Source organism: Gossypium hirsutum, chromosome A10, assembly GCF_007990345.1.
Source record: "Gossypium hirsutum isolate 1008001.06 chromosome A10, Gossypium_hirsutum_v2.1, whole genome shotgun sequence".
Classification (NCBI taxonomy): Eukaryota; Viridiplantae; Streptophyta; class Magnoliopsida; order Malvales; family Malvaceae; genus Gossypium; species Gossypium hirsutum.
This window is the reverse complement of record NC_053433.1, coordinates 20,240,440-20,264,572: the sequence shown is the minus strand read 5'-3', so window position 1 is coordinate 20,264,572 and position 24,133 is coordinate 20,240,440. Positions and strand designations below refer to the sequence as shown.

The 24,133-nt window shown below is 33.3% G+C and overlaps 1 non-coding gene across 1 annotated transcript; it reads left to right on the top strand.

The window, feature by feature from the left end:
* Nucleotides 1–15,485: 15,485 nt before the first annotated feature.
* Nucleotides 15,486–15,592, top strand: LOC121208964 (small nucleolar RNA R71). The gene has a single exon (XR_005904084.1). It is a non-coding gene; the product is annotated as a small nucleolar RNA R71 (small nucleolar RNA).
* Nucleotides 15,593–24,133: the final 8,541 nt, after the last annotated feature.

Here is a 24,133-nt window from a genome sequence, read left to right as displayed (position 1 = left end):
TCATCTACTTTCACTACCCAATCCTTCCTATTTGATTCTACTATCTTTTCTAGGATACGTTTAAACTCTTGGTTTGCTACTTCGACTTGTCCACTAGTTTGAGGATGGTAAGGGGTAGCTGTTCTGTGGTAAACTCCGTATTTCTTAAGGATCTTATCAATTTGGGCGTTACAAAAATGAGTACCCCAATCACTAATAATTGCTCTAGGTGTTCTAAATCTAGAGAAGAGTTTCTTAAGGAATTGTACAACCACTCTAGCATCATTAGTAGGTAAGGCTTGGGCTTCCACCCATTTAAACATATAATCAACGGTTACTAATATGTATATATTCCCAAATGAGCTGGGGAATGGACCCATGAAATCAATACCGCATATATCAAATATTTCACATGAGAGCATATACGTTTGGGGCATTTCGTCACGTTTAGAGATATTACCTGTTCGTTGGCATTTATCGCAAGTAGCAACATACCTGTTGGCGTCTTTGAATAGTGTAAGCCAATAAAAACCTAATTCGAGTGTTTTGTGTGTGGTCTTAGTTACACTATATTGTCCTCCAGTCGGTCCTGAGTGGCAATGTTCCAATATTTTAAATGCTTCTAACCTTGTAACGCATCTTCTAATGACTTAATTTGCACATATACGGAAGAGAAAATGGTCTTCCCAAAAGTATTTTTTCACATCAGTAAAGAATCGCTTCTTTTGCTGATGTGTCAACCCTTTTGGGATAACGTTAGCGGATAAAAAATTCACAATGTCTACAAACCAAGGTGCTTCTGAATCAAATATAGCAAAGAATTGTTCTTCAAGGAACGAATCATTTATTTCAACTTCATCTAGCTCTTTGGTACTTGAATTGTCAAGCTTGGAAAGATGATCAGCTGCGAGATTTTTAACTCATTTCTTATCCTGAATCTCCAAGTTAAATTCCTGCAATAACAGAATCCATCGAATGAGTCAAGGTTTTGCATCAGTCTTAGTTAAAAGGTAGAGAAGAGCAGAATGGTCAGTATAAACGACAACTCTAGACAATATTAGGTATGGCCAAAATTTATCGAATGCAAAAACCAAAGCTAGCAACTCTTTCTCCGTGGTGGTGTAGTTTTCTTGTGCGACTGTCAAAGTTTTGCTAGCATAATAGATAGGTTGAAAGTGCTTATCTCTTCGCTGTCCCAAAATTGCACCTACTGCAAAATCACTCGCATTACACATTAGTTCGAAAGGTAAATTCCAATCAGGTGCGATTATAATTGGAGCATTAATCAATTTCTCCTTTAAAGTATTAAATGCTTTTAAACATTCCTGATCGAAATTAAAGGGCACATCTTTTTCTAGTAATTTAGTCAAAGGCTTAGCTATTTTAGAAAAGTCATTAACAAATCTTCTATAAAACCCAACATGTCCTAAAAAGCTTCCAATAGCCTTAACCGAACTAGGGGGAGGTAGTTTTTCAATAGTTTCAATTTTAGATTTATCAACCTCAACCCCTTTACTAGAAATTTTATGTCCTAACACAATACCTTCTTGAACCATAAAGTGACATTTTTCCCCGTTAAGCACAAGGTTTGTTTCCTCACATCTCATTAAAACTTGTTTTAAATTTTTAAGGAAAAGATGGAAAGAGTTATCGAATACCTAGAAATCATCCATAAATACCTCCATGATGTCTTCTACGAGTTCGTCGACAATGGCCATCATGCAGCGCTAAAAACTAGCAGGAGCATTACATAATCCAAAACGTATTCTACGATAAGCAAACGTACCATATGAACATGTAAATGTTGACTTTTTTATCTTCAGGAGCTATTGGGATTTGAAAATAACCAGAGAGTCCGTCTAAAAAATAGTAGTACATGTGCCCTGATAATCTTTCCAACATTTGGTCAATAATGGTAGGAGGAAGTGATCTTTTCTTGTGGCATCATTTAGCTTCCTATAGTCAATGCAAGCTCTCCAACCTATGACTGTCCTTGTTGGGATTAATTCATTCTTCTCATTGGCTACAACAATCATGCCTCCTTTCTTAGGAACAACCTCCACTGGACTTACCTAAGAACTGTCAGAAATAGGATAGATAATTCCAGCATCTATGAGTTTAATTACCTCAGCTTTAACAATTTCTTTCATGTTGGGGTTTAGTCGTCTTTGAGCTTGCACACATGGCTTATATTCATCTTCCATTAATGTAACACCCCTAACCCACGTCTGTCATCAAAACAGGGTTATAAGATGTTACCGAAGTTTACGGAATAATTATACAAAAATTCCATTATTTACCTATATTCACATCAAAGTTGTCCACTCGACTCATAGTCACTAAATTATTTATATCTGGAGCTACGGAACTTCAAATTAAGTTCCACTAATTTTCCCTGAAACTAGACTCACGTATCTTCCTAACATAAAATTTTAAAAATTTTTGGTTTAGCGAATAAGTACAGTTTATTCTTTAAAGTCTCCCCTATTTCACTGTTCGACAGTTCTGACCACTTTTCACTAAAATTTAATTATCTCTCTTTACAGAATTCAAATAATGTTATCGGTTATTTCTCCTGAAAATATACTCATTAAGGAATCTAACCATATAAATTATGTCCCATAATTATTTTTGTACAATTTTTAATGATTTTTACAAGTTAGAATAGGGGAGCTCTGAAATCACTATGACCTTGTCTCACAAAAATTCAAATATCTCCTGATATGAAAGTCTTTTGCTTACACCGTTTCTTCTGTGTGAAACTAGATTCAATAGGCTTTAATTTTATACATTATTCAACCTATAATTATATTTTCATAATTTATGGTGAATTTTCAAATTCAAACAAACCAAAAACTGTTTTAGTACAAAATTTTGTTAACTAGTTTATAATATCTTTACTTCAATTCATTTAAACTCTATACATACCATATAAATCTTTAACCATAAAACAAAAGCTACTGGAATTGATCTGGATAGTGTGCCTTGTTGTGTTGATCCGAACGACCAACTTCACTTCAATTCAATCTACATAAAAATATCAAACACACACAAGTAAGCTTATTGAAGCTTAGTAAGTTCATAGGTTTAAAAGTAATGCTTACCAAATATAATATTTCCAAACAATACCAAAACATTTACTAAATTTTCCTGCCATTCACAACCACTGTTATAATACTTCACATAGTTGAGCTCAACATTAACAACTACTCAATCTCTTTCATTTGGTTCACTTCTCTTGTATTATTTATTATCAAATTAGGAAACGGCTTACGAAATTGAGTACGTCGTTGTTCAGTGCCACGATTCATTACTCAATATGATTTTCCTCATTGAAATACCATACCTACATTTTACAACTCGGTATGGGAAATGTCATACCTACGTTTCTTAACCCTGTATGGATTTGATAATACCATACCTACATTTTACAACTCAGTATGGATGATACCATACCTACATTTCACACTTTGCCATGGAACAACCATGGTCTTATCCGTCAATTCATCACATGACACGATACGAATGTACTCAATCCTGCGTTTTTCCTAATTTGCATTTCCACATTTATTCTTTCATTAACAAAATTTTCACAATCCTACAACAAATTCATATATAATAACACATTATATCATTCACAAATTCACAAATAAACATCTAAATTCAGCCATATGAACTTACCCGGCTGACTTGTAGAAGATATTGAAATTTAGGGACTATTCCACAACTTTTTTTTTCTCGTTCTTCTTTGGATTCTTGATCTATAATATAAAATATTTCCACTCATTAGCATTTATTTGATTTCTATTTTACTTCACAATTTATGCTCTTCAACTTTCAAAATTGCACTTTTACCCAAAAATTTATAATTTTTATAATTTAGTCCCTGCTCAATTCAGCCATCAATTGAACTAAATTTTCTCAATTAACACTTTATTTTATCATTATAAACTATTTCAAAACCTTGGATATTCTGAATTTCAACACCAACCTTCAATCCACAACTTTTTCACAATTAGGTGCTAAATACCATTTTCTATCAAAATCACTTAATAAAACCACCTTAATATGAAACTAGAACTTAAATTTCATAATAATTCATCATAAAATTCTCTTACACATCCAGGGTAACTTCCAATTTCACCCATAAAATCAAAAACTAATGAATTCTATAAGTAGACCTAATTGTAAAAGTCATAAAAACATGAAAATTATCAAGAAAAAAGCAAGAATTAAACTCACATGATGTAAAAATATGAAAAACCAGCTTTCTTCATACCTTCTATGGTGTTTTTGCTGAGAAAATATGAAGAGATCTCTAGATTTTTCAGTTTTGTCCTTATTTTATATTTTAAAATTGTAAAATTTCCAATTTTTCCCTTATTTCCCTTATTTTTCTGCTGATTTTCTTGCCCTTGCCGTCCAGCCTATTCACTTTTAGGCTTAATTTCCCTTTAAATCCTCTTTCGTTTAACACTTGAGCTATTTAATCCTTCTAGCAAATTTTATTTTTGTTACAATTTAGTCCTTTTTATTTAATTGACTACCCAAACGTTAAAATTTCTCAACCAAACTTTAATAGTAACTAAATGACACTCCATAAATATTTTTATAAATATTTATAGCTTGGTTTTCAAATTCGAGGTCTCGATACCTCGTTTTTGACCCGTTTGACCTAATAAATTCTTTTAATTCACCAATTCACAAATTCTTCTAAATTATTGCTTGACTCATAAATATTAAATTACTATCTTGTTTAATCTTACTTGTCGAATTTAGTGATCTCAAATCACCATTTTCGACACCACTGAAAATTAGGCCGTTACAACTCTTCCCCCTTTACAAATTTCGTCCTCGAAATTTGCTACCTGAAAATAGATTTGGATACTGTAATCTCATTGACTCCTCTGTTGCCCAGGTTGCTTCCTCCATACCATGTCGATGCCATAATACTTTAACCAATGGTACTCTTTTGTTCCGCAATTCCTTAACTTCACGAGCCAAAATCTTTACTGGCTCTTCTGAATAAGTTATATCTAGATGAAGCTCAATTTCAGTATGAGGAATTACGTGTGAAGGATCTGACCTATACCGTCTTAGCATAGACACATGAAACATATTGTGAATCTTCTCAAGTTCCGGAGGTAAAGCCAACCGATAAGCTACAGGACCAACCATTTCCATAATTTCATATGGCCCTATGAATCTCGGACTTAATTTTCCTTTTCTACCAAACCGTAACACCTTCTTCCACGGTGAAAATTTTAAAAATACTCGATCGCCCACTGCATATTCTATGTCTCTTCGTTTTAAATCGGCATATGACTTCTGATGGTCTGAAGTAGCTTTTAGACTATCTCGAATAATCCAGACTTTTTCTTCAGTTTCCCGAATCAAATTAACCCCAACTATTTTTTATTCACTCAATTCAGACCAACACAATGGAGTTTTGCATTTCTTACCATAAAGAGCCTCAAATGGTGCCATTTTTATACTAGACTGATAGCTATTGTTATAAGCAAACTCAGCGAAATGTAAATACCTTTCCCAACTGTCACCAAACTCGAGTATACAACATCTTAACATATCTTCTAAAATTTGAATCACTCGCTCTGACTGTGCATCTGTTTGAGGATGAAATGCTGTACTAAAATTCAATCTGGTACTTAAAGCTTCTTGCAGTTTATTCCAAAATCTCGAAGTAAACCTTGGGTCCCGGTCTGAAATGATAGATACTGGAACTAGGGGTGAGCATTCGATCGAATCGAATCGAATCGAATCGAAAATTTTCGAGTTAATCGAGTTTTCGAATCTTATTTTATCATCCTAACTTTATTTGAAATTTTCTCGAATCGAGTCGAGTGAGATGGAATTCGAATCGAATCGAATCGAATCGAATATATTTGTTCGAGTTAAATTTTAAAAAATAATTTTGGGTCCTTGTAACCACTGTCACCCATCGGAATAAAATTTATCCACCTTAATTAAAATTTTTATTAACTTTCATCACCTCATAATTTATTTATTAATCTTTTATATACGGGTTAGCTTCTTTGTTTGCTTAGTTGCTTCAATTATTTTCAGATTCTTGCCACTATGTATTTTAGAATTAAAAAATATATTAGATGTAAAAATGTGATTTTTAATAAATATTATTTTAAAGATAAAATGTGAAATTGATACCAATATAAAATTTTAACATGAATATTTAATGGCATAATTAATAATTTAATTTTAATATAAATATTCAATATGACTAAACAATCCAATAATATAAATAATAGAAAATGTGAAATTTAATTTAATAATATAAATAGTAGATATAAATAAAATTATTACTATTTATGTTTAGTGATTTTTTTTAGATAATTTTAATTTTTTATTTGAGAGTAAAGGGTGAGAAGTAAAAATTTAGGGGGAAAATAAAAAGTTTTGGAAGATAAAAGTTTTGAGGGAAAGTAAATAAGGGAGAGTAAAATTTTGGAGGGAAAATATTAAAAAAAATTGGGGGTGGATTTGGGGTAGATGGGAGGTGGGATTGAAAGGAAGTAAAAATTTTAAGAGGAAAGTGAGAGGGAGTAAAAATTATGGGGGAAAATAAAAAGTTTTGAGTGTTTTTGGGAATAAAATTTTGAGAAAAAGTAAATGGGAGGTAAAATTTTAGTGGGAAATGGATTTTGGGTAGATTGGGGGGCTGGGATTGAAGGGGAGTAAAAGTTTTGGGGGGAAAGTGGGAAGGAGTAAAAGTTTTAAGGGAAAAGTAAAAAGGTTTGGGGTAAAAATGTAAAATATTATAGTTTGATATTTGAATTATTCGAATTATTCGAGTTATTCGAATTCGAAAACTCAACTCGATTCGAACTTGAAATTCGAAAAAAAATTCGAGTTGACTCGAATAACTCGATTCGTTTAACTCGAAATTTGAATTTTTTTTCGATTTGTTCGAGTTGAATCGAGTTTTGCTCACCCCTAACTAGAACTCCATTTAGTCTCACAATCTCTGACACATACAATTCTGCTAACTTCTTAAGTGAAAACTCTGTTCTGACTGGAATAAAGTGTGCTGACTTTGTCAATCTATCAACAACCACCTATATCAAATCTTTCTTTCTTGGAGTCATAGGCAATCCTGACACAAAATCCATTGTAACATGCTCCCACTTCCATTAAGGAATCATAATGGATTGTAATAAACCTGTTGGCACTTGATGCTCTGCTTTGATTTGCTGACAGGTCAAACATTTTGCAATAAATTCTGAAATTTCTCTTTTCATACCAGACCACCAATGTCTTTTTCAGATCACCATACATTTTTGTACTACCCGGATGAATAGAATACATACTATTATGTGCTTCAGAAAGAATATCATTCTTCAAATCAGAATTATTTGGAACACAAATCCTATTATGATAACACAACATACCTTTATCATCAATACTGAACTCTAAATCTAAATTATCCCAAACCATTTGCCGTTTCAGCACCAATTTTGGATCTTCATTTTGCAGCTTCTGAATTTGTTGAAGGAACATTGGTTTTACTTTCAATTCTACTAATACAACACCTTCTTCATTAAGAGCCAAATGAGCATTCATTGCCCGAAGTGTAAACAAGGTTGACTTTCGACTAAGTGCATCGGCAACTACATTAGCTTTCCTTGGATGATAGTCAATAACCAAATCATAGTCTTTTAGCAACTCTAACCACCGTCTCTGTCTTAAGTTTAGTTCTTTCTGAGTCATTAAGTATTTCAAACTTTTGTGATCCGTATAAATATAACACTTCTCACCATATAAATAGTGTCTCCAAATTTTTAAAGCAAAAACAGTTGTAGCTAACTCAAGATCATGTGTAGGGTAATTCTTTTCATGTGGTTTTAACTGCCGTGAAACATAAGCCACCACCTTTCCTGACTGCATTAACACTCAACCTAAACCACTTAAAGATGCATCACTGTACACAACATACGGTATATCTGATTCTAGTTGAGTCAAGACTGGGGTTTCTGTTAACATTTTCTTTAACTGATCAAAACTCTGCTGACATTCATCAGACCACACAAACTCAACATTCTTCTGTAATAAACGAGTCATTGGTGAAGCAATTATAGAAAAATTATTTACAAAATGGCGATAGTATCCTGCTAATCCCAGAAAACTTTGCACTTTAGTTATATTCTTCAGTGTTTTCCAATTCACCACTGCTGAAACTTTACTTGGATCCACACGAATCCCTTCAGCTGATACAATATGACCCAGAAATCCAACTTCATGAAGCCAAAACTCACATTTACTAAATTTTGCATATAACTACTTTTCTCTCAAAGTCTGTAGTACAATTCTCAAGTGCTGTGCATGTTCGGATTCTGTCTTTGAATAGACTAATATGTCATCAGTAAATACCACCACAAATCTATCCAAATAAGACTGAAAAATTTGATTCATTAAATCTATAAATGTAGCAGGGGAGTTTGTTAAACCAAAAGGCATTACTAAAAATTCGTAGTGACCATACCGAGTTCGAAAAGCAGTCTTTGGCACATCACACTCTTTAACCTTCAACTGATAATACCCAGATTTAAGGTCTATCTTTGAGAACACTGCAGCACCTTTCAGTTGATTAAAAAAACCATCGATACGAGGTAATGGATATTTATTTTTAATTGTTACCTCATTCAACTCTCTGTAATCAATACACAATCGCAACGAGCCATCTTTCTTTTTCACAAATATAACAGGTGTGCCCCAAGGTGATGTACTCGGTCTGATGAACCCTTTATCCAATAACTCTTGCAACTGTGTCTTCAACTCTTTTAACTCAGCCGGTGCCATTCTATACAGTGTTATTGATATCAGAGCTGTCCCCAGAATCATATCAATTACGAATTCAACCTCACGATCTGGGGGTAAACCAGGTAATTCCTTAGGAAACACATCAGTAAACTCATTAACAACTGGCAACTGTTCCATCTTCAATTCAGAACCCCCAAGTATCAAGAATATAAGTTAAAAATGATTCATTACCCTTCCGAATCAATTTTTGAGTTGTAAAGGCTAAAATAATTCTGACATCATTCTTTTTATCTCCAAACTCAACTAAAACTATTTTCGTTGTCTGACATTTTAAATCAATCCATTTTTCTCTACAATTCACTATGGCATCGGGTTTAATCAACCAATCCATTCCAAGAATAACATCAAATTCTCGAAAATGTAACAACATTAAATCAGCAAAGAATTCACAGCCTTATATTTTCAATAGACAATTTCGACATATTAAATTAACTAACACACTTTGCCCTAGTGGATTAGTGACTTGCACATCAAGGTCAATGGACTCAACAATCATTTTTTTTCTAACACTAATGTAGTGCAAATATATGAATGCGTAGATCCAGGATCAATTAAAGCATACACTGAATCATCAAAAAGATAGAAATTACCAGCTATTACATCTGGAGCAGAAGCTTCTTCCCTTACTCGAATAGCATATGTACGTGCAGGTGCTCTTGTTTCTGATTGGGCTGCAGTATCTCTCATTCCCTAACGAACAGTCCCAGCAGCACTACTTTGACCCGAAAGTTTACTTTTTTGAGAAGTATTTGCTTGCTTCTCCCCTTGTTCTCTATCTTCTTTTAACAATTGAAGACAGTCCAGAATAAAATGATCAGTTCCACCATATTTATAGCAAGCTCCGGTTCTTCTTCAACATTCACTAATATGAAATCTACCACAATTTTTGCATCCAAGTCTTAGAATATTTTTCACACTATTAGCACTAGCTGCTGGTTTATTAGTTACTCCGACATCTCATTGAGCTGTTTTACTTTTATTCGATCGTTCCGGAATTGTAACAGGTCGACTAGAATCATCTCTAAACTTTTTAGTCGGAAAAGTTGAAATTGGTCTAGAGAAACTTTTTTTGTATACTTCTTTACCTTTTCTTTCTCTTTGTATCTTTCTGTTATACACTTCTTCCATCTTTTGAGCTCGATCAGACAGAACCACAAATTCTCGAATCTTTGTGCCTCCAATCATCATTCTGATTTCATCATTAAGCCCTTCTTCAAATCTAATGCACATTTCTTCCTCTGTCGATACAACATCCCGAGCATATCTACTAAGATACACAAATTCTCTTTCATATTCGGCCACTGTTTTATTCCCTTGTCAAAAATCAAGAAATTCCCTCTTCTTTTTATCTAAATATCTCTTTCCCACATACTTCTTTTTAAACTCGTTTTAGAAGAATTTCCAAGTAAGTTTATCTGTAGGTATCACTGCCTTATTGGTTTCCCACCAATTATACGCTTCTTCTTTCAATAGTAAATCGCACACCTCAGATAGTCCTCTGGAGAACACATCATCTGTTTAAAAACTCTCTCCAAACTCTTTAACCAATACTCTGCTTTAACTGGATCATCGTCCGATCTCCCTCGAAATTCTTCAGCTCCGAACTTTCTGAGTTTCTCAATCAATGTTCTTTTACTAGATTCATCTATTAAAAGAGGAGCAACCGGGGTTGTAACTGGTGGTACACTAAGGGGAGGAGAAGGTTGTTGTGCCTGACTTCTTCCTTGTATTGTTTCATGATACCACTGATTCATTAACACGTAAATCATATTTTTAAGTTCTTCCTCTCTGATCAAAGAAATCGAAACATTACCACTTGTTCCCTGCTCAGAAGTATGTATACTACTATTAACTTCCTCTTCTTGACTAGCACCCTCGGGTCTATCAGACATCTTTACAATCTATAACAAAAATTAGTAGTTAGATTGGATCATTCACATCACACTATCACAGATTTATACGGCATGTATTTCTAAACACTTTACACATCACATTCGTTCCGAGAATCGACTAAATCAAAGCTCTGATACCAATAAATATAACACCCCTAACCCACATCCATCATCAGAATAGGGTTATAAGATGTTATCAAAGTTTACGGAATAATTATACAAAAATTCCGTTATTTACCTATATTCACATCAAAGCTGTCCACTCAAGTCATAGTCACTAAATTATTTATATCTGGAGCTATGGAACTTCAAATTAAGTTCCACTAATTTTTCCTGAAACTAGACTCATGTATCTTCCTAACATAAAATTTTCAGAATTTTTGGTTTAGTCAATAAGCACAGTTTATTCTTCAAAGTCTCCCCTGTTTCACTGCTCGATAGTTCTGACCGCTCTTCACTAAAATTTAATTATCTATCTATACAAAATTCAAATAATGTTATCTGTTATTTCTCCTGAAAATAGACTCATTAATGAATCTAACCATATAAATAATGTTCCATAATTATTGTTTTACAATTTTTAATAATTTTTACAACTCAGAGTAGGGGAGCTCGAAATCACTCTGATCTTGTCTTACAAAAACTCAAATATCTCCTGATATGAAAGTCTTTTGCTTACACCGTTTCTTCTATGTGAAACTAGATTCAATAGGATTTAATTTGATATATTATTCAACCTTTAATTAGATTTTCATACTTTATGGTGAATTTTCAAAGTCAAACTACTGCTACTAACCAAAAATTATTTTAGTACAAAATATTGTTAACTAGTTTATAACATCTTTACTTCAATTAATTTAAACTCTATAGATGCCATATAAATCTTTAAACATAAAACAAAAGCTACCGGAATTGATCTAGATAGTTTGCCTTGTTGTGTTGATCTGATCTACCAACTTCACTTCAATTCAATCTACATAAAAATATCAAACACACACAAGTAAGCTTATTGAAGCTTAGTAAGTTCGTAGGTTTAAAAGTAATGCTAACCAAACATAATATTTCCAAACAATACCAAAACATTTACTAAAGTTTCCTGCCATTCACAACCACTGTTATAATACTTCACATAGTTGAGCTCAACATTAACAACTACACAATCTCTTTCATTTGGTTCATTTCTCTTGTATTATTTATTATCAAATTAGGAAACGGCTTACGAAATTGAGTACATCGTTGTTCAGTGCCACGATTCATAACTCAGTATGTTTTTCCTCATTGAAATACCGTACCTACATTTTACAACTCGGTATGGGAAATGTCATACCTACGTTTCTTAACTCAGTATGGATTTGATAATACCATACCTACATTTCACAACTCAGTATGGATGATACCATACCTACATTTCACACTTTGCCATGGAACAACCATGGTCTTATCCGTCAATTCATCACATGACATGATACGAACGTACCCAATCTTGCGTTTTTCCTAATTTGCATTTCTACATTTATTCTTTCATTAACAAAATTTTCACAATCCCACAACAAATTCATATATAATAACACATTATATCATTCAAGCATTCACAAATAAACATCTAAATTCAACCATATGAACTTACCCGGCTGATTTGTAGAAGAGATTGAAATTTAGGGACTATTCCGCACCTTTTTCTTTTCCTCGTTCTTCTTTGGATTCTTGATCTAAAATATAAAATATTTCCACTCATTAGCATTTATTTGATTTCTATTTCACTTCACAATTTATGCTATTAAACTTTCAAAATTACACTTTTACCCAAAAATTTATAATTTTTACAATTTAGTCCCTGCTCAATTCACCCATCAATTGAACTAATTTTTCTCAATAAAAACTTTATTTTATCATTATAAACTATTTCAAAACCTTGGATATTCTGAATTTCAACACCAACATTCAATCCATAACTTTTTCACAATTAGGTCCTAAATACCATTTTCTATCAAAATCACTTAATAAAACCACCTTAATATGAAATTAGAACTTAAATTTCATAATAATTCATCATAAAATTCCCTTACCCATCCAGGGTAACTTCCAATTTCACCAATAAAATCAAAAACTAATGAATTCTATAAGTGCACCTAATTGTAGAAGTCATAAAAACGTAAAAATTATCAAGAAAAAAGCAAGAATTAAACTCACATGATGCAAAAATATAAAAAACCACCTTTCTCCAGACCTTCTATGGCATTTTGGCTGAGAAAATATGAAGAGATCTCTAGATTTTTCAGTTTTGTCCTTACTTTATATGTTAAAATTGTATAATTTCCAATTTTGCCCTTATTTCCCTTATTTTTCTGCTGATTTTCTTGCCCTTGCCATCCAGTCTATTCACTTTTAGGCTTAATTTCCCTTTAAATCCTCTTTCTTTTAACACTTGAGCTATTTAATCCTTCTAGCAAATTTTATTTTTGTTACAATTTAGTCCTTTTTATTTAATTGACTACCCAAACGTTAAAATTTCTCAACCAAACTTTAATAGTAACTAAATGACACTCCATAAATATTTTTATAAATATTTATAGCTTGGTTTTCAAATTCGAGGTCTCGATACCTCGTTTTTGACCCGTTTGACCTAATAAATTCTTTTAATTCACCAAATTCACCAATTCACAAATTCTTCTAAATTCTTACTTGACTCATAAATATTAAATTACTATCTTGTTTAATCTTACTTGTCGAATTTAGTGATCTCAAATCACCATTTTCGACACCACTGAAAATTAGGCCGTTACAATTAAAATTTTGTAGGTGCAAAAAGAATGGCTGATCCCTTTAATGTTAGAAATTTTTCATGCTATGGCCCTTTTATGCTCTCTTAATACTTGGAGTAATTCCTCTTTCTCCTTGGGTTGCAAGTTAGAAGCAATAATCACAGGTAATGTAGAATTATTTCCAATGAATGCGTATTCCAAGTGATTTGGCAATTGTTTAAGTTCCAATTTAGGAGGTTCTTCAATAGAGGGTTTTTGCTTAAGTTCATCGTTTGCCTTATAACCCTCATATTCTGCTTGTCTTGGGAAGGGTTTATCCGAATTTAGTTCAGCTTTTATCTTACCTATCTCAGAATCATCATCATTTACCTCCTCTCCTGGAGCAAGACACAGTTCCAACGTGTCCTTATGTACGATTTCCTAAAAAGAATCTTTAGTAGCATGATCAATAGAGTCAATAAAATAACATGAGTTATCCTGTTCCCTAGAAAATCTCATGGCATCATAAATTTGAAAAATAGTCTCCTCGTCACCTACTCTAAGTACTAGTTTACCATCACCCACATCAATAACAGCCCTAGCGATAGCTAAAAATGGACGACCTAAGATTAAAGGCACTTCAACATCTTCATCCATGTCAAGCACAACGAAATCAACAGGGAATATAAATTTATCTACTTTTACAAGTACGTCCTCTATAATACCCCTAGGATATTTAACAGATCTATTAGCTAGTTGGATACTCATCCTAGTGAGTTTAGGTTCCCCAAGACCAAGTTGTTTAAACATTTTATATGTCATCAATTTAATGCTAGCGCCTAAATTAGCTAGTGCCTTATCAACATTCAGACTACCAATTAAGCAGGGAATAGTAAAACTTCCTGGATCTTTCAGTTTGGTTGGTAATTTATTTTTGAGTATGGCCGAGCACTCATCGTTAAGTTCCACTATAGATGAGTCTTCAAACTTCCTTTTATTTGTTAGAGGCTCCTTTAAAAATTTTACATATGTAAACATCTGCGATATAGTTTCAACAAAAGGTAAGTTAATATGCAGTTGTTTAAAAAGTTCAAGAAATTTACCGAATTGTGCATCCATGCGGTCTTTCTTCAACTTTGCTGGATATGGGATTGGTGGTTTATATTCCTTTGGCATTGAATTGTCATTATTTTCGGGTTTTCCCTCCTCTCCTTCGGTTTTGTCAGCTTCTTGTGGTGGCTTTTTTTCAGATTCAGCTAACACTTTCCCACTCCTTAGTGTAACTGCTTTCACATGCTCTTTTGGATTGGGTTCGGTGTTACTAGGTAGACTTCCTGGTGGTCTCTCTGAAATCATCTTAGCTAACTGTCCAATTTGATTCTCGAGCCCTTGGATTGATACTTGCTGATTTTTAAGTGCAGTTTCAGTGTTCTAAAAACGGGTTTCCACTACTTAAATAAATTTTGTCATCATCTCCTCAAGGTTCGGCTTTTTCTCTTGCTGGTAAGGTTGTTGTTGGAAGCCTGGAGGGGGTGATGGTCTCTGATTCCCTTGGCCTACCCATGAGAAATTTGGGTGGTTCCTCTAACCTACATTGTAAGTATTACTATAAGGATTATTTTGAGGTCGAGGATTATTACCCATATAATTCATTTGTTCGTTCTCCATGTTGTGGCCATAGGGTAGGTATTTTGAATTGCTCGTTCCACCTCAACTTGCACCGCATTGCATTACTAGATGAACCTGTGAAGAACCAAGTAAACCATCAATTTTTCTATTCAAAAGTTCTACCTGATTAGAGAGCATAGTAACCGAATCGACATTAAAAAAACTGGCCGCTTTCGTCGGCTTTGTCCTCATGACTTGCCACTGATAATTATTCAATGACATCTCTTCTATAAATTCATAGGCCTCTTCAGGTGTCTTATTATTAATAGTCCTACCAGTAGCTGCGTCAATCATTTGTCTAGTCGAAGGATTCAGGCCGTTGTGAAAAGTTTGAACCTGTAGCCAAAGTGGTAGCCCATGGTGAGGGCACCTTCTCAATAGATCATTATATCTCTCTCATGCATCATAGAGTGTTTCTAAATCCATCTGCACAAAAGAAGAATTATCATTCCTTAGTTTAGCTTTTTTAGGCAGCGGGAGATATTTAAGCAAAAACTTTTCGGTTATTTGTTCCCAAGTGGTGATTGATCCTCGTGGTAACGAGTTCAACCACTGTTTAGCCTTATTCTTCAATGAAAAGGGAAATAACCGAAGGTGAATGACATCATCAGAAATGCCATTGATCTTAAAGGTGTCACAAAATTCCAAAAAGTTTGCTAAATGAGTGTTTGGATCCTCGTCCTACAAACCATCAAGATGAACAAACTGTTGTATCATTTAAATCGTGTTAGGTTTTAGTTCAAAATTATTTGCAGCAATAGCATATCTAACTATACTCGATTCAGCTCCTGTTAAACTAGGTTTAGCATAATCATACATAGTACGAGGAACAGGATTCTAATTTACTGGGTCTGCAATAGCCATAGGAGGTAACTGATTATTTTGATTATCAACCATCTCCTCAATTGTGGTTTGAATATCATCCTCTTGTAGGCTTCGTCTTATTTCTCTTCGATTTCCGCGAGCGCTGCTTTCGATCTCACTATCAAAAAGTAGAGGTCCTGACGGGTTTCTTCTAGTCATAAACTATAAAAACCTGCCAGAAGTAAATAAAAGAAATATTTAGTAATTTAAACAAAAAAATTAAATTGTAATAAAAATAAAAAATAGCGAAAGTAATAAAAATTAAGCGTTCCTAATATCTTAGTCCCCGGCAACGGCGCCAAAAACTCAGTGGTCGTGTAACTAACTAAAAATTTGACTTAAGGCAAGCGCACCTATCGAACAGTATTATAGTTATGGTGAGATCGAAAATATCGTATCCACGAGGACTAAAAGTACTAGTAATTACTATCTTTTTATTATCTAGCCTAAGAATTAAAGTGTGTTTTTAAACTAAAACTATTTATCTAATTAACTAAGATTATGACAAATATGAAGTTTGGAAAATACTTTGGGAAAAACTGATGGAGAAGACAATACCCAAAGAAGAATCCACCTAAACTTCATTTATTACTTCTGAATTAGACAATTTATTCACTTAACTTAATCCGTAGAAATCCCTAATTTATGTTAATATCTCTTTCGAGACTAAGAACAACTGACTTTAGGTTGATTAATTGAAATCTCTTTCTAATTAAAACCCCTATTATCGCATTAACTCGATCTATGGATTCCCTTATTAGATTTGACTCTAATTCGACAGATTTATGTCATCCTGTCTCTAGGATTGCATTCAACTCCGCTTAATTATGGATGATCTACTCTTAAACAGGGACTTTTGCTCTACTGATTAAGCACATCAAAACCTGAATTAATACCCTGGAATATTAAAACAAGAATTTAGAACTCACAATTAAGAATAAGAATAAGTCTTTATCATATAATTCAAGCAATAAGATTCGTCATAGGGTTCATCTCACTTAGGTATTTAGGGAGTTTAGTTCATAATAATAATGGAAAACATCTCAAAGTTTGGAAAACAACAAAACATAAAGAAACCCAAAGAACTTCTAGGAAATTGGAAGGAATTCTTTAGTTTTGATGGAGATCCTGGCTCCGAGGTGATTCCAATGGCTGTTCTTGAGTACTTCCTGCCTCCAACTCTGTGTGTCCCCTCTAATCCTCTTCTAGGGTGTTTATATAGCTTTGGAATGCTTCAAAACTCTCAAAAGTGCCCTTTTCTAAATAGAACTAGGCTTGGGCTCGGCAGGGACACAGCCGTGTGCGACGCCCGTGTGAAGGTGCTCAGGCCATGTGCAATACTGAGTTGGTTCTTAGTCGACATGGTCATGACACACGGGGGTGTAGTCTACTCGTGTGTCACACACAGGCGTGTAGTCTACCCGTGTGTCACACAATGGCGTGTGGATTACCCGTGTGGAAGTGCCTAAGCCGTGTGCAACACTGATTTAGGCCTAATTTGTCCATTTTTGGCCCGTTTCTTGCTCTTTTTGCTATCCTAAGCTCTCCTGAGTATAAAACATGAAATTAAAGTATTAGAAGCATCGAATTCAATAAAACCAAGGAGAAATCATCCATAAATATATCAAGCATGGGGTAAAAATATGTATATCTTATGGTTTATCATAGGATAAACCCTAGACCAAAATCGTATATATGTTTCGGATAGATGGATCCTTTTCATTCTCGACTTTCAACTAAACATTATTCTCTACTATTTTCGTACCACGAATTGCTTCGAGTGTGGGCTCGAACCAATTAAACCAAAACATAGAACTAGAAATTCTTTTCTTTTATGTGGAAAGAAAAAAATTCTCTTCTAAAATAGAAATCGACAGAATCGTTATTTCAGAAAGTATATTTAATTCTAAGAGAATAAAAGTCTCTCTATTTTTGGGTAGAGTAATGATTTTTTTAAAATTCTCTCAATAGCCCAACCAATGTCATCTATTTATAGGAAGAGAAAGTAGAACTCTTGTTGAATTAGAGAAGTTTATTTCAACTAGAAAAATGAAATCCTTATCTAATTAGGAGTATAGGTGGCGGTAACCATAGTTAATATTAACTAGGGTTAGCTGTCCACCTATTAACATAAGTGTCTTTTAGGCCTCCTCCATATCGGGTCCAATTACAGTACTTTTCGGGCTTTTAACCAAATACTTTATTGCCACAGTGATAACCGCCAAACATGCGAACATTTGACTAGAAAATACCACACCAAAAAATATTAAATTAAATCAGTGGTGTTCGAAAGTATACAAGTCAAATTGTAATATAGATGTGCACAACGAAACAAAGGGAAATATTTTGAGGATCGTACCCAAAGGAGTACGAATTAAATCAGAAATCTACTTCTACAATAACAAGTCTAAATAGAAATAATTAAAAGCTATATTACGGCAAATAATAAAAGAGATAAAAATCATAAACTTAATTGAATTGAATAAACAAACAATTAAATTAGAATAACAAGCCAAAAATTAACTCATTTCAGTGGTTGTAATTAACTTCAGAATTTGGGTTTAAATGGAATTAACTATTAATTAACTAGTATTACCTCTTGGCCTCTACTAACTAACTAATCGACAGGTACTTACTTATCTCCTAACCTCACTTTCCCCATCGAGATAAATTATAATTTACTCAACAAACTTATCTCCCAACCTCGTTTAACCTAGATTACTTCCTAAGGTCATCAATCCTAGGATTTAGGCACACATAATTTAAAACCGGTTATTTTCTATCAAGAAACCTTGATTCCTCTGTTAACTACTCCTATATCTACTCATTAATCTCCCTAGAGACTTAGCCTCTCATGGATCTATAAGTCATAACTCTTATATTTAATTTAAACATGTAAAAGAACACGAATAAAAATTAAGAGAAAGGTTAAGAAATTGCTCAATTGATTGAATCAAATGTGCTCGAAGTTGCGTAATCTCTTAATAGCTAACTTATCTTGATGTTTGCAAAAGAAAATTGAAATAAAATTGTTGAATACTTCAATAGAAAATACTTAGGTTCAAATCAAACCTAGTTTAAAAGAAAAAAGTATTTAGAAACTAAAAATAAAATGAAATAAAACCTAAATCTATTAACTATAGCCCTTAAAGGCTTGCTTACATTGTAACGACTTGTTTTTAGAATTAATCGAAACAGTGGTTTCTAGACCACAAATCCAACATCAAAAAATTTATTTTATTATTATTCTAATATTTACGCATGATGTTAGATTTGTGTGAAAGTTTTGTGAAGAAATTTTACCGTTTGAATGGTTAATTCGGTAAAAAGGACTAAATCACATAAAGTACAAAAGTTGTATTCTATAAGCTAAAAGTGTCAAATAGTTATAGAACTTTAAAGTGGAGGTCCTTATGTGGCAAACAGCCCATTTTTGAATTATTGGAGGATAGTGGAGTGGCAATTGGTGTAATTGCTAATGTTTTTAAAGGTTAATTAAGTAAATAGTTAATAAAGGTTAATATTAATAAAACAAAAGCCAAATATCATCATCTTTCATCCATTTGCAACCAAATATATGGTTTATAATAGCCATGGATGAGCTTGATATTCGGCCATGGTGTTTTTGCTCAAATAGGTACGGTTTTAACTCAGTTTTTAATAATTTCTACGTTTTTGAGATCTTTGCAGCTTAATCTAGCTAGCCCGTATCTCCGTTTTCAAAAATGTTAAAGATTTTATGAGATTCCATTGATTAATATTCATAATTTTTGATGATTTTTGATGAAATATGGAAGTTAGATGATAGTTTTACATATTTTACAAAGTGATTTTGAGTAAAAATGCAAATTATGGGATAATTTGTGAAATTATGAAATTATGTGGTTAAAAGTGTGATTATTTGGGAAATGTGGGCTGCTATGGCAATAAGAAGAATTCAACTAAGCATGGGTAGGATGAAATTGTATGAAATTGTAATTTTATGTGATAAGGATTAAATTACAAAAATGTGAAATAATAGGGGCAAAAGTGTAATTTTTCCAAAATGTGTAAATTGTGTTAAATTGAATGTATTAATGATTAAATAAGTAGATTTTGTTATTATATAGATTGAGAAAAATGAGATTCGAATCTGGAACCGGAGAAAACAAAGTATCAGACTAGTCGATCCGTTCCATCGTTTTGACGATCGAGGTAAGTTTGTTTGCAATAAGCATTGTTATATTTATGCTTTTAATGTTTTGATATCGTATAAATTGTATATACGTGACTATTGTTATGTTTGATGACATATCGGCTAAATTTGGTACTTAGTGTGTGATTTGAGATAGCTTCGGCTATGTACAGAACTTAGTGTGCGGGGCATCAAATACGGCATTTAGTGTGCGAAATATTGAGAATGGCACTTAGTGTGCGAAATATCAAATGATTCAACGGGCGTAGTCAAGACGAGTATTAAAGTACGGTTGGAATAAGTAATACAGGTACGTACAGAACTTATGTGAAAATTGAATGAAAGTAAATTGGTGAGTTCATATTGTATTATGTATATTAAATAAGAAAGAATTGAGTATAAGTATGTCTCATTTCAAAATGTCAAAATGTGTTTATTTGACTATAATAAAGTATATATTGAATGTTATCTGAGATATGAATAATAGTTGTTTAAACTAAATATACATATGGCAATCGATTAATAAGACCATAACCATGTTATGGCATAAGACCATAGTTGGGCTATGGCATCGGAAAATCTATGAATTTGTATCATAAGCACTTATAAACCAAAGAGGTTTAATAAGAGTATGGGTGATAATTAGAAAGATATCGGTACAGGTGTACGGTAAAACTACCAAAGTATCGAGTTATATGAAGTTGAGAATTTGCAAATGAGGACATGAATAATTTGATGTTAGCTCATGAATTGATGTTTTAAATGATAATGATTTATCTATTTTGAATTGTTATATAAATGTTGTGATCATTTTAGGCTCACATACAAACTTACTAAGCTGTGACGCTTATTTTGTGTTATTTTTCTATGTTTTATAGTGTCTCAGACGTTCACTCGGGTTAGAAGTCATCAGAGATCGCATCACACTATCCGACTATTGATTTTTGGTATCTTTACATCTTGTGGCTTGGTTTATGGCATGTATAGGCTATGGTCTTTTTGATATGGTTGTTGGAAATGTATACGGTCATTTGAAATGGCTTATTAATGATTTTGGTTGATGGTTATAATGTGACCTTATGATTTGGTATGTTTTGAATATGAAATTGAGTGGTTGAAATGGTTGAGGATAGATGGCATAATATGTGTATGAATTGGCATGTTTTGGCTGTTTATATATGCATTGAAATGGTATATTTTGGTTGCTTTATGTGCATGAGAAAAAGGGTGGCAAATTGGCTTTACAAATGGCCTATTTTTGTCCACACGGGTAGAGATACTGACGTGTGTCTCAACTGTGTGCGACACACAATTAGGCTATACGGCCGTGTGTCCCCTGGGTATCCCTTCGAATTAAGGCAGAATACCCTATAGGTTTGGCACGGCCTAGACGCACGGGCGTGTCTATTGGCCGTGTATGGCATACAAGCTGGTACATGGGCATGTGGCTGACCGTGTGGCCAAGTCAGTAACCTCCCTAATTTTCCCACGGCCATGGCACACGGGCGTGTCCTTGGCCGTGTGGTACAAGTCAGTATGTATGCCCTATTTTCACACAGCCTGTGACACGGGCGTATCTGGTAGCCGTGTGAGGTACACGGCCTGTTCACACGGGCGTGTGACCCTTAAATGTTTGAAAATTTTCTAAGTTTCTCAAAGTTTGCTAATGTTATTGGTTTAGTCCCAAACCACTTATAAGCATGTTTTAAGGTCTGGTAGAGCCTTACAAGGGACATTGTGAATGTTTTGAATGAATTTTGAGTTGAATGTATAAATGTATGTGACTGAGATGTGTTATCTGGTAATGCCTCGCAACCCTATTCAGGCGACAGATATGAGTTAGGGGTGTTACATAATATTAGGAAAATTATTGATTATGCGGACGATTTTAGCCTTGTCGATTCTTGCCTCCCCTGTTCAGACCTATATCTCACAACACCAATATATTGGACTTAGAGTTTCGGTTTCATGTGTTGTATTTCGAGAAACTTGTGCTACGCTCGGGTGTCATCCATAAGGCTATTGAGATGCTAAATACACATCTTGCACACTCAATTAAGCATATTAAAACTACCTAATGGTCGTATTGGCCTAATAGGTGAACTAACATTAATTCTTGCGTAAAAACACTTATTTTGCACATAATTAAATCTAAACTACAAAAGTTGAAAATGTGATAATTAAATATAAAACCACCAGAAAACAAGCTCCTTAAGTGCTGAAATGTACTAAAACTACCACTACATTTGGCGGCAGGTTGTACACTCAGAAACATTAAAGGTTTGGCATAATGAAAATTTTGATTACTTAATTAGAAAATTGTCTGTTTAAGCGGGTTCTAATGTGAATATGAGAATCTTGCGAGTGACTGCCTCCAAATGTGCAAACGTTTAGAGTATAAATCATGTAAATAAAAATATATCAAATCAATGCGGTATCTGCAAGCGAACAGGTCAATTTGTAATATATATGTGTGTTATAATGGAACATAGGGAAGTATTCCGAGGATCGTACCCAAGAGAGGTTGAGCTAAATACAACAACATGTTTAAATAGTAATTATTGAAAATCATATTACGAAAATCAATATTAAAGATTAATATAAGAAAACAAAATTAAAAATCAAAACTACTAAAAGAATATTAACAAACAAAAACCTCTCGAATAACAGGCAGAAGATTAACTCGCTTCTGTGGTTGTAATATTCAAAACTAGGGTTTTATGAGAACCTAGACAATATTACCTCTCTTATCTACTGCCTAACTAATCAACTAGTAGACGATATCTGTATGATATCGTGGAGTGCTCGAAATAGGAAAATCCTTTGATAGCGCTTGAGATCTCGTCGTTTACAATTAAAGAGTAAAAGAAAAATACTGTAATATTGAATTGTGAAGACTTGGATTCAAATTGAATCCGAGCCGAAGAACAAGAAATTAAAATTGTTTAGAAAAATAAAATAAAACCTAAACTAACCTAAATATACTAAAATAAACCCTAAAACTAATGTGGCAAAAAGCTTCCAAAACTTTCGTCAACTTAGCTCTTTATAGAAGAGTTTAACAGCCTTAATTAGGGTAAACACCAGCCTTAATTACATAAAAGGTTGTGTTGTGCGAATGAAAATACCCTTGCTTATTTTTAGCCCCACATCGCACCTATGTTGCAACACAGCCTTCTGCGTGTCATGACACACAACTTCGAATATGAATTCCTTGATCAACTCAGTTGTATTTGGACTCTGAAAGCTTGTGTTACAACCCATTCATAATTTCTTATGCTTTTGGGCCTTCAATGGGATATCATGCACACTCAATTAGTTCATTAAATTCACCTTAAGGTCGATATTGGCCCGATTAGATCAACTAACTCAAAAAAATGCGTAAAAACACTTATTTTTTAATATTTTAATCCTAAACTAAGAAATGCAAAAATGAAAAATATATATATTAAAATGCCTAGAAAGCAAGCTCATTAAGTGACAAAAAATACTTAATCTACCACTACGATTTGTGGCAAGTCAGCGGGTTGATTGGTAAATAGTTAGAATTTAAATTTAGTTTTGTTACATTAGAACTAAGAGTTTCTGTTAATGGGAAACATTATGATTAAGGATATTAATAATACTAAACAATCTGAGATTAAGGGAAATGGTAGTGGAAAAATTATATATTGAGAGGATTCTTTCATTCTGGTATTCATTTTTCATTCTTTCATCTTCTTCTCTGGTTCATGCTATAATAAAGGAAAATTACGGAGTGATTTGTATGAAGTAAAGAATCTAGGGTGTTAGAATAAATATTTGAGAGTTTAGTAATCTAGTAATCTGTCTAACTCTTACATACCTTTTGATTTAAGTAAAAGGAAGGAAATTTTGAGGATTGCAGTATAATTCTTTTTTTTTAACAGTGATGATTTAAGTCGAAGTTAACATTTATAACTCATTTGCATACTTATGAATTA